A 13,559-nucleotide genomic window follows, 5' to 3' on the forward strand; every position below is an offset into this window, starting at 1 on the left:
ATTCTTCCATATATATGCATATGTTTGTTTATTTAGAAATAACGTAACACATAAGCAGTGTGGAGGATGGACTGAGGTAGCCTCGATGGTCCCAGGCTCCTGGTATTCAAGACCTTGTGTGAGCCGCTCCCCTCGAGTGTGGGAAGGACCTACGACTTGCTTCTTGTAACCAGTAGAATGCAGCAAAGGTGATAGAATGTCTGTGATTACAGCTAAGTGATTGTATTACATATGATGTCACACAAAATGGTAGAGTAGGAAGCTCTAGGAGTTGATCCCTCCACTGAAGCAATGACGGAGCAAGGAAGAGTGACTGGAGCCAATCATTTTGGAACTCTGAAACCTGATTGGATACTTATAACAATCAGAGGAATGTTTAATGAAGGGAGAAGCTGCTATTCTTTGGTAAGATAGAAATGTGCAATAACCATCTACCATCCCCTGTTCCTCAGTCTTGCCACAGCTCTGAGGATAGGGGTCCATGTTGCTGCAGTGACTAACTTGTGCCTGGGTGGGCGGTAGTGTCCTTGTTCTTCACATATTTTGGGGTTGTATGTTTTGGTTGGTCTGGCAGTGTTTTGAGGGGTCAGCGCAGATGCTTGCCTTGGTCTCAGACCTCTCAGCTGCAGCAGCTGAGATCCCCTGGCAGGATCTATGGGGAGATTTAAAGAGACAAAAAAAAAAAAAAAAAAAAAAAAAAAAAAAGACAAAACTTTTCTTTCTTTCTTTCTTTCTTTCTTTCTTTCTTTCTCTTCTTCTTCTTCTTCTTCTTCTTCTTCTTCTTCTTCTTCTTCTTTTTTGGCCAGACATTTAAAGAAATCTTTGTCAGGTCACTGGCTGATCACAGATTTAATGGAACAGAAACTTCCCTGACCATGCACAAGGAATACACACTTTGCAAGAATAGTTTGGAAAAGTCACAATAGTTTGGACAGTTCCAGCCCTCAACAAGCAAAACCCAGCAATCCCTGAGGAGTGGAAGCATCAGATTTATAGAGTGACTTCATTACGATATTCATAACATCCAGTTCTCAACTAAAATTACAAAACATACAAATAAAAAGGAAGGAATGGCCCATTCACAGGAAAAAGAAAACTTGACAGGACACACCACAGAGGAAGCCTAGACATTGGCATTGATGGTCAAGAACATGAAATCAGTTCTTAAATATGCTTGATGAGCTAAAGGGAACCACGGACAAAGAACTACAAGAAATCAGGAAAATGATGTTTGAAGAAAACGAGAATCTCAACTGAAAGAGACACAAAAAGGAGCTAAATAAAAGTTCTGGAGCTGAAAAGTATAACTGAAATGAAAAATTCACTAGAGGGGTTTAACATTGGATGTGAGCAAGCAGAAGAAAGGATCGGTAAACTTAAAGATAAGATGATTGAAATTATATAATTTGATGGGCAGAAAGAAAAAAGAATCAATAAAAATGAGCAGAACCTAAGGGACCTGTAGGATACTACCAAGCACATTGACAAATGCATTATAGGAGTCTGAGGAGAAGAGAGAAGGAGGAAGGGGCAGAAAAGTATTTGAAGATATAGTGGTTGAAAACTTCCCCAATCTGAAGAAAACATGAGTATGCCTATCTAAGAAACTCAACAAATCTCAAACAGGATAAACTCAAAGAGACCCACACTGAGACACATTATAACGAAGTTGTCGAAACCCAAAGACAGAGAAAAATTTGAAAATAGCAAAAATTCAGCAACTTATCCCATACAAGGAATCCTTAAATGTTAGCTACCTGATTTCTCCTCAGAAACCATGGCGGCCAGAAGGCAGTGGGATGACATATGTGAAGACCTGAAAGAAAACTCGACCGAGGATTCTATACCAAGCAAAACTCTCCTTCAAGAATGAAGGAGAAAGTAAGATATTTCCAGATAAATAAAAGCTGACAGAATTTATTACCAGTAGACTTTCCCTACAAGGTACGCTAAAGGGAGTCCTTCAGTTTTAATTGAAAGGACAACAGACTGTAACTTGAAGCCATAAAGAACATTGGTAAATGTAACTGCATAACATACAGAAGCCAGTGTTATTGTACTTTTGATTTATAACTAATCTTTTTTTAAATATATGATTTAAAAGACAAGTGCATAACACAATAATTATAAATCTATGTTAATGGGCAATAAAGGTGTATCTGTGGCACAAACAACATGAAGGGGAAGGGATAGGGATTTACAGGGAAAGAATGTTGATATACTGTTGAAACAAAGTTGGTATTACTCAAACTAGGCTGCTATGAGGCTAAGAGGTTGATTGTAATCCCCAAAGTAACCACCAAGAAAATAACTAAAAAATATACAGAAGAGGGGGCACCTGGGTGGCTCAGTCCATTAAGTGTCTGATTCTTGATTGCAGCTCAGGTCATGATCTTGAGATTGTGAGATCAAGCCCCGTGTTGGGCTCTGTACTGGGCATGGAACCTGCTTGGGAGTCTCTCTTTCCNTCTGCCCTTTCTCTCTGCCCCTCGCCCCCCTTGCTGGCACTCTCTCTCTCTCAAAAATAAAAAAGGCAAGAGGAAGGGAATCAAAATAGCTTTCTACAAAAAATCGACTGTAATCAAATACAAAAAGAGGCAGTAATGGAGGAAATTGAAGATCAGAACAATATAAAACAGAAAACAAACAGCTAACCAGCACAGTAAAGTCTTCCTTATCAGTAATTACTTTAAATGTAAATGGCTTAAATTCTCCAATTAAAAGGCAGAGATGGGAAGATTGAGTATAAAAACATGATCTATCTATATGCTATCTACAAGAGACTCACTTCAGATACAAAGCCCCAGAGAAGTCAAAGTAAAAATATGGAAAAAGATATTCCACTCAAATAGTAACCAAAAGAGAGCTGACTATATTATTTTCACACAAAATAGACTTTAGGCCAAAAAGATTATAAGAGATAATAAGGGCATTGCATATTGGTAAAAGATGCAATCCAGCAAGAAGATATAATGGTTATAAACCTATACCTACCTAACAAAGGAGATCTAAAATATATATGAAGGAAAAACTGACAGAACTGAAAGGAGAAATAGATAATTCTACCATAACAGTTGGAGATTTCAATACCTCACTTTCAATAAGGGAGAGAACAAACAAAAAGAAGACCAATAAGAAAATAGAGCACTTGGGGCCCCTTACAGGCTTAGTTGGAAGAATGTGTGACTCTTGACCTCGGGGTTGTGAGTTCGAGTCCCATGTTGGGTGTAGAGATTACTTAAATAAATAAAACTTTTTTAAAAAAAGAAAGAAAATAGAGGACTTGAACAGTACTATAAATCAATTGGACCTAGCAAAGATATACAGAACACTCAACCTCAAAACAGCTGAAAACAGCTTCTTCTCAAATACACATGGAACATTCTCCAGGACAGATCACCTGTTAGGCCACAAAACAAGTCTTAATAAATCATAAGACTGAAATGATACAAAGTATCTTTTCTGATCCCAAGGGAATGAAACTGAAATTTAATAACAGAAGGAAAATTGGAAAATTTACAAATACGTGGAATTCAAACAATACACTCTTTTTTTTTCTTTTTTCAAATTTTTATTTAAACTCTTGAGTTAACATATAGTGTAATATTGATTTCTGGAGTAGAACTTAGTGACTCATCACTTACATATAACACCCACTGCTCATCACAACAGATGCCCTCCTTAATACCCATCACCCACCTAGCCCATCTCCTACCCACCTCCTTCCATCAACCCTCAGTTTGTTCTCTATCATGAAGTGTCTCTTACGGTGCATTTTCCCCTCTCTCTTTTTCCCCCTCCCATATGTTCATCTGTTTTGTTTCTTAAATTCCACATATGAGAGAAATCATATGGTATTTTTCTTTGTCTGGCTGACTCATTTCACTTAGCATAATACACACTAGCTCCACCCATGTTGCTGCAAATGGCAAGATCTCATTCTTTTAATGGCTGAGTCATATTCCATTGTATACATACATCATGTCTTCTTCTTCTTTTTTTAAAGACTTTATTTATTTATTTGCCAGAAAGACACAGCCAGCGAGAGAGGGAACACAAGCAGGGGGAGTGGGAGAGGAAGAAGCAGGCTCCTAGCGGAGGAGCCTGATGTGGGGCTCGATCCCAGAATGCTGGGATCACGCCCTGAGCTGAAGGCAGACGCTTAACGACTGCGCCACCCAGGCGCCCCTGTACATCATGTCTTCTTTATCCATTCATCACTTGATGAACACTTAGGCTCTTTCCATAGTTTGGCTATTGTTGATAATGCAGCTATAAACATGGGGGTACGTGTAACTCTTTGAATCTGTATTTTTGTATCCTTTGTGTAAATACCTAGCAGTGCAATTGTGTGTTATAGGGTAGTTCTATTTTTAACCTTTTGAGGAACCTCCATACTGTTCTCCATAGTGGCTGCATCAGTTTGCATTCCCACCAACAGTGTAGGAGGGTTCCCCTTTCTCCACATCCTGCCAACATCTGTTGTCTCCTGAGTTGATAATTTTATCCCTTCTGACAGGTGTGAGGTGATAGCTCATGGTGGTTTTGATCTCTATTTCCCTGATGATGAGTGATGTTGAGCATTTTACATGTCTGTTAGCCATTTGTCTGTCCCCTTTGGAAAAATATCTATTCATGTCTTCAGTCCATTTGTTAACATGATTATGTGCTTTTGGGTGTTGAGTTTGATAAGCTCTTTTTTTTTTTTTTAAAGATTTGATTAATTATTTATTTGAGAGAGAGAGAGAGGGAGAGAGCACAAGCAGGGGGAGCAGGAGAGGGAGAAGCAGACTTCCCTTTGAGCAAGGAGCTTGATGCAGGGCTCGATCCCAGGACCCTGGGACCATGACCTGAGCCGAAGGCAGCTGCTTAACTGACTGAGCCACTCAGGTGCCCCTGATAAGTTCTTGATAGATTTTGGATACCAACGCTTTATCAGATATGTCATTTACAAATTTTCTCACTCATTCCTTTTAATTCTGTTGATTCTTTCCTTTACTGTGCAGAAGCTTTTTATCTTGATGAGGTCCCAAAAGTTCATCAAACAACACACTCTTAAACAACCAACTAGTCAAAGAAGCAATCGCAAGGGAAATTGGATCCCTTGGAATGGATGAAAATGAAGAGAGAGCACGCCAAGATTTACAGGATGCAGAGAAAGCAGCACTAGGGGCATTCGTAGCTGTGAATGCCTGTGTTAGAAAGAAAGAAAGATCTCAATTAATAACCTAACCATATACCTTAAAGAACTAGAAAAAGAACAAACCAAACCAAACCCAAAGCCAGGAGAAGGAAGGAAAACAGTAAGGATTAGAGTAGAGGCAAACATAATGGAGGAGGAAGAACAATTGAGAAAATCAATGAAACCAAAAGTAGGCTCTTTGAAAAGCTCTACAGAATTCACAAACCTTTGGCTAGATTAACTAAGGCAAAAAAAAAAAGAAAGAACACTCGAACGACTAAAATCAGTAATGGAAGGACAAATAGGTTCTGCTTATGATTCTGCCATATCTGTATAGGCATAGTTCATGGAGACAGAGAGTCGGGTAGAGGTTGCCAGGGGCTGGGGGAGGGGAATGGAGAGTTGTTGCTTAATGAGTACAGAGTTTCTGTTTGGGATGATGAAAAAGTTCTGGAAACGGTGGTGATAGTTACACAACCCCGTGACTGTGCTTGATGCCACTGAACTGGTACACTCTTAAATGGCTAAAATGGTAAATTTTAAGTGATGTAAAAGTTTTACATTATGTAAAATAAGAGAGTTTATGTCTATCTTGCTTGGAGACTCCCTTGCGGGCTTTGAAGAAGCAGGCTGCTACTTTGCTAGCTGCCCACAGAGTAATCGGGGAGGTCTGGGAGGCCTCCAGCCCCCGTCCAGCAAGGAACCGAGGCCCTCAGTCCGGAGACTGGCGAGGAACTGAGTCCTGCCAACAGCATGTGAGCATGCAAGCCGTTCCTTCCCCGGGTGAGCTTCAGATGAGAACACAGCTCTGGCCTGCTCCTCGATTCAAGCTCTGTGAGACCCTGAGGTAGAAGACCCAGCTCAGCCATGCCCGATTCCTGACTCACAAAACTGGGATAGTGAATGTATGTTGTTTGAAACTCCTAGACTTGTGGTGATGTTGTTAGGGAGAAATAGGTAACTGGGAAATGCAAACAGTATTGCACTGCACTATCAGCAACTTTTCCTTTTTTGCTCAAAGATATGTCTTGGGAAACTATGGATTCTGTCACAGATCGTTCTAGCTCTTTCTTTTAAACTGCTGTCCCTATTGTGTAGTACTACTGAAGACTATTTAGAGCATTTGTAATTTTTGCCTTTACAAATAGTGTGGTTAGTGATGTTCTAATCCATGCCTCCTCTGGGCTTCTGTAGAGAAGGAACCGAGGCGTGTGATTACATCTGTTTTAATGCCCCTGTCAGTTGCCCTAAAAGGTGCATGCACCGAGTTGTGCTCTGAAGCAGAGCCCAGGGTCTTCCATTTCTCCTGTAACTCTTGTTTGCACCTCACTGTCCACCATCTGAATGCCCCACTAGCCTGCAACTCCTTGAGGGCAGGAAGCACATCCTTTAAGTCATTGTGCCCCAGGGCTCAGCCCAGGGCCTTGCACATGGAACAGAAACCTACCAAGATGTGGGCATCCTTTCTTCTCTGTCCGCATTCTCTTCTTAACATCTGGGCTGCACCTACAGCCTTCTAGGGATAGCCTCCTGGCCACGTTGGATGGACAATAGGTGACCCTGGGAATTGGACAATGCAGCTTAAATGGGCCACTGCTGGTGCCAAGATTACAACCAGAGCCCCTTGGGGAAAGCAGACCCTAACACTTACAAAGGCAGGTGGTCTGCCCAGAGGAGGATGGAGAGATACAGAGAGAAGAAATGGAGAGGAGCAGACAGCACAACTCCCTAGAGTTCTTCCATCTTTGGGACAAATCCCCCTCTCTTTGGAAAGGCCCATGGTTTCTTTTTTTTTTTTAATAATAATTTTTTATTATTTTATATTAGTCACCATACAGTATATCCTTAGTTTTTGATGTAATGTTCCATGTTTCATTATTTGTATGTAACACCCAGTGCACCATGCAATATGTGCCCTCCTTAATACCCATCACCGAGGCCCACGGTTTCTGTTCCTTGCAATCCAAGGTGGCCTGAGACAGAGCTGCTCAGGGCTCATGGGATAAAGTGGACTTGTTCTCTGGGGCTTTCAAGATGCTGTGCTGAGGGTCTCCCAAAGGTTCAGGAGAAAGGGCTGTAGGTGGACCTGGGGTCTTCCTCCTTCATGCCTTTCCATTTCCAGGGCCCCAAGACCTACCCCCCTTGGAGTCCCCTTGTGCTTCTTCTCTACTTACCTGGATTCCTTTCTACCCGCTCCGCTTGAGCAGTGCCCTGAACACCAGGTAACGACGTAGTTGGCAAGGTGGAGCCAAGCCCCTGCCATGTACCCTGCTCATGGGGCACAGTGAGCTTATTCACTGAGAATGTCAAACTGGCCAACTGGGTGTGGCAGCCCCAACCGAGCAAACCTGGTGCTCTAGCCAGTTTGGCAGTGGGAATGTGTGACTTGAAGCCAGATGGACTGGACTCAGAGCCTGGCTCAGCCTTTACATTTGTGGCCTTGGGCAAATCACCTAACTTCCTGCCCTCAGTTTTCCCATCTGGAAATGGGCACAATAGTGGTTCCTCCTGTGTGGGGAGGCAGTGAAGCACTGTTCCATGCTCTAGGATCTCTGCTCTTAAAAAAAATATTTCTTGTGAGGGTGGCTGGGTGGCTCATTTGGTTGGGCGTCCGGCTCTTGATTTCAGCTTGGGTCATGATCTCAGGGTTATTATATCAAGTCCCAAGTTGGGCTCCATGCTGAACCCAGAAATGAACCCTCAACTCTAGGGTCAACTAATCTTCAACAAAGCAGGAAAGAATATCCAATGGAAAAAAGACCGTCTCTTCAACAAATGGTGTTGGGGAAATTGAACAGCCACATGCAGAAGAATGAAACTGGATCATTTTCTTACACCATCCACAAAAATAGACTCAAAATGGATGAAAGACCTAAATGTGAGACAGAAATCCATCAAAATCCTGGAGGAGAACACAGGCAGCAACCTCTTCGACCTCGGCCGCAGCAACTTCTTGCTAGACATGTCTCCAAGGGCAAGGGAAACAATGGCAAAAATGAACTATTCAACTAACTTGACTTCATCAAGATAAAAAATTTTTGCACAGCAAAGGAAACGGTCAACAAAACCAAAAGACAACCGAGAGAATGGGAGAAGATATTTCCAAGTGTCTTATCAGGTAAAGGGCTAGTATCCAAGATCTATAAAGAACTTCTCAAACTCAACACCCAAAGAACAAATAATCCAATCAAGAAATGGGCAGAGGACATGAACAGACATTTCTCCAAAGAAGACATCCAAATGGCCAATAGATACATGAAAAATGCTCTACGTCACTCAGCGTCAGGGAAATACAGATCAAAACCGCAGTGAGACACCACCTCACACCAGTCAGAATGGCTAAAATGAACAAGTCAGGAAATGACAGATGTTAGCAAGGATGTGGAGAAAGGGGAACCCTCCTACACTGTTGGTGAGAATGCAAGCTGTTGCAGCCACTCTGGGAAATAGTTCCTCAAAAAGTTGAAAATAGAGCTACCTTACGACCCAGCAACTGAACTACTAGGGATTTACCTCAAAGATGTAAATGTGATCCGAAGGGGCCCCTGCACCCCAATGTTCATAGCAGCAATGTCCACAATAGCCAAACTATAGAAAGAGCCCAGATGTCCATCGACAGATGAATGGATAGAGAAGATGTGGTCTATATAAAACGGAATATTACGCAGCCATCAAAAAATGAAGTCTTGCCATTTGCAATGACATGGCTGGAACTAGAGGGTATCATGCTAAGTGAAATAAGTCAATCAGAGAAAGACAATTATCATATGATTTCATTCATATGGGGAATTTAAGAAACAAAACAGAGGCACATAGGGGAAGGGAGGAACAAATAAAACAAGATGAAATTAGAGAGGGAGACAAACCATAGAGACTCTTAATCAAAGGAAACAAATTGAGGGTTGCTGGAGGGGAGTGGGTGGGGGATGGGGTAACTGGGTGATGGACATTAAGGTGGGCACGTGGTAAAATGAGCACTGTGTGTTGTACACAACGGATGGATCTCTGAACTCTACCTCTGAAAGTAATAATACACTTACATGTTAATTAATAGAATTTAAATAAGAAAGATTCTGTCTCCCTCTCCCTCTGCCCCTCCCCCCCACCCTCACTCTCCCCACCCCCATTCATGTGTGCTCTCTCTCTTAAAAAAAACATCCTTCATGGGGATTAAGAGTACAATTACCATGATGAGCACTGAGTAACGTCCAGAGTTATTGAATCACGAGATTGTACTCCTGAAACTAATACAGCACTCTACGCTAACTATACTGAAATTGGAAAATACCCTTCCTGGTCCCCTGTCCACCTCCCCCTGCTTCCCTGTCCCCTCCCCCCGCCCCCACACCTAGCAAAACCTCTCCAGATTGTTACCCGAGGTCACTGCCCCCTTGCTCACCTGCCTTCCTCCTTCGTCCTTCATCTGGACTTCCTGAGGCTGCCTCCCCAAGGCCACTTGGCCAAGCAAGCAGCCACCCCCTTGTCCCTTTCTCACCCAGCCGTTGGCAGCATCTGACATGGTTCCGCTTCCTCCCTGAAACAGTGCTTTCTCTCAGATTCCAGGACGACACACTCTCTTGGTGGAAGGGGACTTGTCATCTCTCTCATCTGCTCAGCCTCCCCTCCCGTCCCCTCTCTCCGCAGACCACCTGCTCTGGCCTCCTGGCTTCGAACACCATCTCTGCTGATGGCTTCTGATGGCTCTCTCCCTTGGGGGGCCTTCCAGGTCTGTAGACTCGTATCCCACGTCCCCCTGACACCTAACAGACATCGCCACAGACTCTGGACTCCCTGCCCCCCTTCCCCCATCCCCCCAGCAGGAGGCAGCGGAGCCTAGGGCAGAAGCATGGACGCTGGGGTGCGGTCCTAGGGTGTGAATCCGGGCTCTGCCCCCTACTGCTGGATGACGTGGGGCAGCCTCACTAATTCTCTAGCCTCAGTTTCCCCTCTGTGGGCTGGGGGTGATGATGATAATGATACTCTGTCTCATAGGGTTGTCGCAGTGAATTAAGGGGCAAAGTGCTGAGAATAGGGGTGCCCTGCTCCCCATCTCCTGCAAATGACATCACCATCGTCCCAGTTCCTCAAGCCCCAGACGGAGAGGCCATCCTGGCTTCTGGTGCGTGTGTGTTGGGAGGCGGCGGTGTGGAAAGAAACAGTGGAAGTCCGGTTGACTCAGATTCCAAAACATGTCCCCACCTTCATGTGCGTCCGTCCCTCCAGGAGCACTCCCCGGTCCAAGCCACGTCACCGTCATCGCTGCCTCGGACGACGGAGCAGCCTGCCGACCAGCCTGCCCTCGGTGTCGCCACCAGAGCCATCACTTACTTAAGGGATTTAAATGGCAACTCTATGTCTCCCTTCCTTTCTCTTCTTCTTTTAACTTTTCATCATGGAAATTTCCAGACAGGCACAGAGAGGGAGTAAGTAGCGGACCCTGCTGCCCCCACCAACCATATTATATAGAATGACACGCTGTCCTGTGGCATCTTTCCCCACATCACCTTCCCCTCATGCTGAAGGGAATCGGCATGGGTGCCTGGCTGGATCACATGGGACTCTTAATCTTGAGTCGTGAGTTCAAGCCCCACATTCGTTAGGTATGGAGCCTACTTAGGAAAAGAAAAAGAAAAAGAAAAGGAAAAAGAAAAAGAAAAAGAAAAAAGTGAGCCCCAGACAGCATTCCACTTCACCTGTAAAGACTTCAGTGCAACAAAATAATGTTTAAACCCGAAACCAGATGACATTATTCCGCTGAGCACCCTCCACCTCCTTGCGGGCCGTGTGCTCCTGGCCGGTCCGGTCCCACTGTCTCTTTCACTGTCCCCTTGCCCTTCTGTTGTCCATGCTCGCCAGCTTCTCCCTGTCCAGGGGCTTTGCGGTCCCTCCTCCCGCTGACTGGATCCCCCATTTCCCAGATTTTTCGTGAACGTTTCCCTCCGGCCACGTGCATCCTTGGTCCACATTTGGATGTTTTTTTTCCCCGCTGCAGTGAGAAGCCACCGAGGGACCTAGGCGGCTGGGGGAGGGCGGTAATCATGATCTGGGTTGTATTTTTAAATCATCCTTCTGGCTGCTTTGGAGGATGAGTTGTGGGTGGGGGTCAGGGAGCAGGAAGACCGTACTCTGAGGTAATTAAATGAGATTATAGCCATAAGGCACTCAAAGTCTGGTAAATAGTAAGTGCTCAAAAAACATCAGTTGTTATCAATCCCTGTGCTGCATAGACATTGGTCTCTCTTGTTTTGAAGCAAAGTTGTCGATATAAAAATTGTGGCTGAGTGTGGACATGGGTGGCTTGGCTCCACGTAACCTGGCTGGTTGTTTCTGGGACGAAGAGCAGGGGTGTGCCTGTGGGGGTTCTGCCTGAACTCCTGGCTTCCTGCTGGTGGGGAGACGGCTGCAAGCACAAATGACAGAATTCAGCGGAGAGCAGTCTGTCCCCCAGGAAGAGACCCTGGTCCGGGAGCAGGCAGGGGCGGGAGTTCTTCAGTGTGGGGTTACCAGGAAGGCTTCCCGGTGCCAGGGGAGCTAGGCTGGAGGGATGCCCCTGGGTCGGGGAGAGCCGGGGTGCTGGGTGCGGCCAGGACCGGCACCCAGGGGGAGGGAGGGAGGCTTGGCCGCCAGGGGGAGCCCTTGGACTTCCCTGGCTTGGGGATACAGGGCCGCCCCCAGGGGAAACGGGCCGGCTCTGTACCTTAGGTGGCTCAGCTGCCCGTGTCTGTAAATCCTGTCCTGCCACTCGCGTGGAAGGTGGTCTTGGGCAAGCCTCTAGGCCTTCCCACACCTTGGTCTCCTCACTGTAGGGAAGAGAGACCTTTGGGGGTCAAGCCCCAAATCTGATTTTCACTGAAACTTGGCCTTCCGTTCAGACTCTCAAACAGGGACCCTGCGGCTCTGGGCACTGAACCAGCTGCAGCCCTTGCCCCCCCCCCCCCGCCCGGAGTAAAAAGCTAGGAAGAGAGGCTCTGAGCTCCCTCTGCCGGGCAGCTCCCCCTGACCTTCCCAGGAGGGTCAGGGGCCTCCTCTGTGGGCCCACCTCCTGCCTCCTTGTGTTTCTCCCATCTCACCCACCACGGTGTGAGCCCCTGTGGGCAGGGCAGGTAGATTGATTTCTGAATTCGCAATTGGTTGGCCAACAGTGGGCGCTCAATAAATACCCAATAAGCTAATGCTGAATGGGTCTTTTGGGCAGGCCAGGAACGGCTGCCTGCTCACTGCAGTGTGGCGGCCTCGCAGGCAGGGGGGCTCAAACCCGTGGCCCCCCTAGATCTGGACACCCATGGTCTCCCGAGCCTGGCTCTTTCCCTCCAGCTCTGCTTGGCCAGCCCCACGAGCAGGTTTGCCTTGGTCAGGGATGCCAGGCAGAGCAGCGCGGCCTTTCTCTTGGGAAGGAATACTGGCAGGGAAAGGTGTGGTCATGTTTGTGCTTTGAGCGGCCCCGGGCCACAGGGTGGAGGGTGGCTGGTTGGGGCTGGCAGTTGGTGGCGGGGTCCCCCGCAGCCCCAGTGGCAGCAGCAGGGGCCCGTGCCTAAGAATATGGAGAAGGGGCACCTCACTGGCTCGGTGCGCGGAGCAGGCGACTCCTTATCTTGGGGTTGTGAGTTTGAGCCCCGCATTGGATGTGGAGATTACTTAGAAATAAAATCTAAAACAAACCCAAAGTATGCGGGGTGGTTGGTGGGACCCCAGGCTGAGCCCAAGTCTCTAGCTCAGGTGAGTAATGCGTTCAGGTCCAGGAAGAACCCGAGGGCCCAACGCACTCCGGGGCCAGGGCTGAGCTTGGCCGTGGATGCCATGGGATTGAGGCACCTGTGGCCCACGTGGCGAGTCAAAATGACTAGATGGTCGGGAATATGACCCCCCAAGGAGGGAGGGATGGAGACTGCAACCAGTTCTCAGGGGATGAAGGGGCAGGGAGTCCCTGGCTGGGGCAGGGGGACAGGCAGGCCCTGACATCCCAAGCGCCCACTCCTTGTGAGTAGGGGTGCTGGGTGGAGGCCGCCGGTCGCAAGCTGAGGGTGAAAGCCATCCCTGTGGGTGGCCCCTCATCCTACCTCCCTGGAAGGGAACAAAGCACCCAGTTTGTGGGGACAGCCTCCAAGCTCCGGCTCACGTGGGTCCAAGTCTCTGGCTCTCGCATGAGACTCAAGCAGCCAGGGTGTGAAACCTGCGCTCTGCAGGCAGGTAGGTCCCAGCCCAGGCTGCCAGGTGGTGGCTGGCCGAGGAACGGGCATCCTCCGAAGGCCGATCCTCTGCGCTGACGTGGAGAGCTGCTGCCCGGGGATAGCGGCGCAGGCCGGCCGGCGTTCAGACCGGGAGCAAGAGCGACGAGCCCGGGGCTGGAACATGCACCTTCCAGCCACGGCCGGCGCCG

At 47.0% G+C, this 13,559-nt stretch overlaps 1 long non-coding RNA gene across 1 annotated transcript; it reads left to right on the forward strand.

Annotated features, from left to right (window-relative positions):
- Nucleotides 1–5,643: 5,643 nt before the first annotated feature.
- On the forward strand, nucleotides 5,644–11,650 carry LOC121104806. The gene is made up of 3 exons (XR_005837185.1): nucleotides 5,644–6,087; nucleotides 9,739–9,908; nucleotides 10,175–11,650. It is a non-coding gene; the product is annotated as an uncharacterized LOC121104806 (long non-coding RNA).
- Nucleotides 11,651–13,559: the final 1,909 nt, after the last annotated feature.

This window comes from Ursus maritimus, unplaced genomic scaffold, assembly GCF_017311325.1.
Source record: "Ursus maritimus isolate PB19 unplaced genomic scaffold, ASM1731132v1 scaffold_23, whole genome shotgun sequence".
In the NCBI taxonomy this organism is placed as follows: Eukaryota; Metazoa; Chordata; class Mammalia; order Carnivora; family Ursidae; genus Ursus; species Ursus maritimus.